This window comes from Haemaphysalis longicornis, unplaced genomic scaffold, assembly GCF_048455015.1.
Source record: "Haemaphysalis longicornis isolate Haplotype H1 unplaced genomic scaffold, Haemaphysalis longicornis Haplotype H1 scaffold_127, whole genome shotgun sequence".
Taxonomy (NCBI): Eukaryota; Metazoa; Arthropoda; class Arachnida; order Ixodida; family Ixodidae; genus Haemaphysalis; species Haemaphysalis longicornis.
The window spans coordinates 357,501-362,003 of record NW_027526230.1 but is presented as its reverse complement, the minus strand read 5'-3'; the positions used below and the strand labels follow the sequence as shown (position 1 = coordinate 362,003).

General features: G+C 53.2%; 1 long non-coding RNA gene across 1 annotated transcript; it reads right to left on the bottom strand.

Annotated features, from left to right (window-relative positions):
* Nucleotides 1-452: 452 nt before the first annotated feature.
* On the bottom strand, nucleotides 453-2,158 carry LOC144163642 (uncharacterized). Its single transcript, XR_013320962.1, has 2 exons — nucleotides 1,822-2,158; nucleotides 453-884 (listed from the first exon to the last, which is right to left on the bottom strand). It is a non-coding gene; the product is annotated as an uncharacterized LOC144163642 (long non-coding RNA).
* Nucleotides 2,159-4,503: the final 2,345 nt, after the last annotated feature.

Sequence of the window (4,503 nt, the reverse complement as noted above, 5' to 3'; positions counted from 1 at the left end):
GCATGCCTCCGGCGTAATGATAGTGGCCATTGATGTAGGTAGGTGAGGAAATGTTCAAGTTCTCATCAAAAAAAAAAAAAAAAAAAAAAAAAAACGGCCCGAGTTGCATCAGTCCACCGCGCATCAGCTTGAGTGGTTTTGCTTTTTTTGTATCCACAGTGAAAATCCTAGTAAATTAAAATACTTCGCTGATTTATAGCGCGTGCAATATAGCAAACTGTGGATATAAATGGAACAGCATTCGCGCACCCCTGCATGCAGCGGTCTAGTAAACATGACATTACCCAGCCTCTGCGTGCTCGCGAGATGACCACGGCGTGATGTTGCTTGAATGCTAGCTGGTAGCTCATAGGTGACCCTCCAGGTGACATGCCAGTCCTCGTTTCTGTTACTGTGTGTGTGTGTGTGTGGGGGGGGGGGGGGTGAGGCCAGCAAAACTGAGGCAAAAAACCCATTCCAAAGGCTACCAAGTTTTCTCCCGAGCGCTTGCAAGACACTTTATTGCTGCTCGCATTGCTCCTGCACTCGACGTGCGCCGAACAGACGCATTGGCAAGGGAAGGGAGGGGCCATTTTCTTGCGGGCTTCTCCAGTCAATGTCTTGGACACTCGCTGGCTTGATGCCCTGCTGTCTCAGACGTCCCCACTGTCGTGGCAGTTGTGCACGCAAGCTCCGGTGGCGCCTCTTTAAAACCTTGGGCTTGCAAGAGGACGAGTACAGCTGCCAGGATGTGACTGCATGCTCCACTGCAACCCGCCGGGCACTCGCACGCTGCCTCCACAATCGCCCCACTGTCCGTCTCAGAGGTGAGGCACACAACATGGGGCCGGTCAATTTTTCTCTGGGAGCGAAAGCAGCTGCTGACCACATGGATGAGGCCCAACCTGCAAGAACAGAGAGAGTAACAGTAAATAGCTCTCAGGGAAGAACAGGACTAATCCGCTACAGTTTATGCTACAGGGACAGAGCAGAAAGCAGTGGCCGCAAGGAACATCTCGACTCAAAATGACCAGATTTGGTGTCTTGCTTAACACTGTTGCAAGGGCAATGATCTACACCTCAAACAGCAATGATGTCAAAATTGTTTTTCAAGTTCGAGCGTGCAAGTATCGCTGCATGATTTGTTAATGTACTTACAAGAGAACCTCACCGTGGGTAATGATACCAGTACCCGCATATTCGTGTTCGTCATAACTTAAGCAAGCAATATTATGATTATCTGGAACTCACTTCCAAAACCTTTCCAGATAAACAGGTAAACATTCTGGCTATACCGATGACCCATCGAATTTAAAAAAAAAATTTTTAGTTCAGTGAGTTCGAGCTAACGAGGTTTTACGGTATTATCTGTTCGGGCACACTCAAAACATGCGCTTTAGAAGCTACCACAACCACCCCACTGCCAAAAAAGGACAAGCCAGACGCACAAACAGATTTTTGCGGCAGGACATGCGCAATAAATATTGAAAACACACACAAAAACGAAAATTCAAGGCGCATGTGCACTTTTGTAGTTGACTTCGCCGCAAAGCACGAATGCTTTGCGGCAAACGCACGGGCGGACGACCGTCACGGAAAACGGCCGCAACCTTTCCGTAAACATCTTCGCCAAAAATCGTCCCGTAAATTCGATGTACAGCATTTGAAAATACCTAATCCACCCACTAGCGGTACGGTCTGGCGATTGTCGCTTTCCTCTTTCAGGGTTACTGCAACAGGGTCCCCGCTACGCATTTACATGGTAAACAACGGTGAACAAAGTGCTGTACAAATGCTCATACCGGTTAACTCGCGTCAAGTAAAAAACAAAGATTTACTTACTGCGAGTCGCACGTGTTTGTCCGCACCGATGAAGGCGAGCAATGCGGCTCGGTGGCTAGGCGGCATGCCTGCTGCGCTGGGCTCGGATGGGTCTTCGGCGCGGCACCACGAGTGGTGTGAGTCCTCAGACACAGTCGGCAGCGCAGACGAGTCCTTCGTCCACAATCCGTGGTCGGGACCCGAAAAACGCAGTCCAGTTTGAGCCATACCGCGTTACCGTCACCTACTTTTCCACAGTAAACAATGCGAGACTTCGCGATCGTCGCCCGTACCAATATGGCGGACGGTCTTGTTTACATCAGTGTTGCTAGATCACCAAGCAATTTCGCATAGGGTCCATTGCAAAGCACGCATAATTCGCGCGCTGTCGACTAACTTGATTTCCTCACCACAAGGTCTTAATCCACGCCGATCGGGTGGCACTATTAGAGAAATTTAAAGGAGCTACGCGAAGCGACTGGTCATTGCGTAAATGTGGGTTAGTTGGTTCGAATTGTGAAACATGGCTACGTAGCGCGGTAAAGACGGGACAAAAGTAGAGACCACACAGGACTAGCGCTAGTCCTGTGTGGTCTCTACTTTTGTCCCGTCTTTACCACGCTACGTAACCATGTTTCACGAAGCAACTGATCTGCTAAAGCGCGAAGACACATGCACGACTAGGGCATGCGATTGGCATGCGACTGATCGTTACGACTGATCGTTAGGACGGGTTTTGGCGTCGTACGCTCTTCGGCGGAGGCGCACGACGTGCGACAGGCGAGTCAGATGCAATCCTGGGGTCGGCGCGATCATCGTGCGGCCGCAGCCAATGAGAGCCCGAAGGTGTCGTCATGATGACGTCACTGTCAAAAGTTTCTTTCAAAGCCTCGAGGAAACGCTAGTGGCAGGTCCGAGTATTTTTAGGGGAGCAGCTCTCCGCCGACAATAGAGGCATCAGGAAGACACAGGTTGCCGGCGGTACCGACAGCATGGGCGAGCAGAATCGTCGGTGCTGAAGGTGCCCACACCGATTTACTGAACATAGAAAGTGCAATGTATGACAAAATAGCACTATTCATTTTTACTTCAAGCTGATAAATGTTTTCTTTTCCTGCTCGGGTTTCTTTTGCACATGTTTAAATCGGCCGTAGTGCGCCTAAATAGGAGGCAACCATGGAGCGAAAACAGTGGGCGGAGCGACGCCGACGACGCATCGCACGCGCACTTTGGAGAGAGATAGAGAGAGAGAAAATGACATTTATTGAAAATTTCCGGCGGGGAGGCGGGTCAGGCCACGCAGGGCTTCGCCACCCCCTGTCTATGTACTAAGCAGACCCCGAAGCTATGCCTGGCCACCGGTTCAGGCTACTCGGCGAGTCCCCTCCCGAAGGAGGGTCTCCTTTTCGCCTTTGCCGGGCCAGAGCAGCCTCGAGCCGCTGGACTGCCAGCAGTTGCCGCTCGTATTCAGGCGGGCTCACGAGTCCTATAACGTCCGGTGGTAGCTCTTTTGGGCTCCCCACTGCACTGTGTCTTTCACATCCCCACATGATGTGGGCCAGGTCTGCAGTCACCAACGCGCACACACTGCACACTGCACTTTCGTAAGTTCCAGGGCACACGTGGCGCGCGAGCGCTGGAGTCAGCACGGATCCAGTCTGTAGTTGACGGAGGAGGACGGCTTCGCCCCTCTTGAGCCTCGGGTGAGGTGGGGGCAGGGCGCGTCTTCCCGCACGATGCCAGTGAAGGATGTCCCCGTAGTTGGTCAGGGGCTCCATGATCTCCGCCGCAGACGATGGGCAGGGGGGCACCGCACGGTGCGCGAGCTCGCGTGCGATGGCGTCCGCCTCCTCGTTGCGGTTGGCGGTGCCACCCGCAATGCCCCCCACGTGTGCGGGGAACCAGCGGATGTGCGTTGTAGTCTCCTTGCGCTCGGGGAGCAGGCTCGCTGCAGTCCCGCAGACGGCGTTCCTGGCGTAGCTTGCTACTGCGGTCCTCGAGTCGCTGAGCACCGTGGTGATTGTGGGGCTGCTCGCTAGCGCTAGGGCTATGGCGGCCTCCTCTGCCTGCGCGGCCGTTCGGGCCTTGATGCTGCAGGCGTTCAGTAGTTCCCCGGTGGTGGCTCGTACGACCACCACCACATATGTGTTGGGGCGGTCGCGGTGCTTGGCTGCATCCACGTATACTGCCCCCTCGTCCCTGCCCTGTTGTGTACCCCCAGTTCGGCAAGGGCCGAACTGTGTGTGTGTGTGTGTGTGTGTGTGTGTGTGTGTGTGTGTGTGTGTGTGTGTGTGTGTGTGTGTGTGTGTGTGTGTGTGTGTGTGTGTGTGTGTGTGTGTGTGTGTGTGTGTGTGTGTGTGTGTGTGTGTGTGTGTGTGTGTGTGTGTGTGTGTGTGTGTGTGTGTGTGTGTGTGTGTGTGTGTGTGTGTGTGTGTGTGTGTGTGTGTGTGTGTGTGTGTGTGTGTGTGTGTGTGTGTGTGTGTGTGTGTGTGTGTGTGTGTGTGTGTGTGTGTGTGTGTGTGTGTGTGTGTGTGTGTGTGTGTGTGTGTGTGTGTGTGTGTGTGTGTGTGTGTGTGTGTGTGTGTGTGTGTGTGTGTGTGTGTGTGTGTGTGTGTGTGTGTGTGTGTGTGTGTGTGTGTGTGTGTGTGTGTGTGTGTGTGTGTGTGTGTGTGTGTGTGTGTGTGTGTGTGTGTGTGTGTGTGT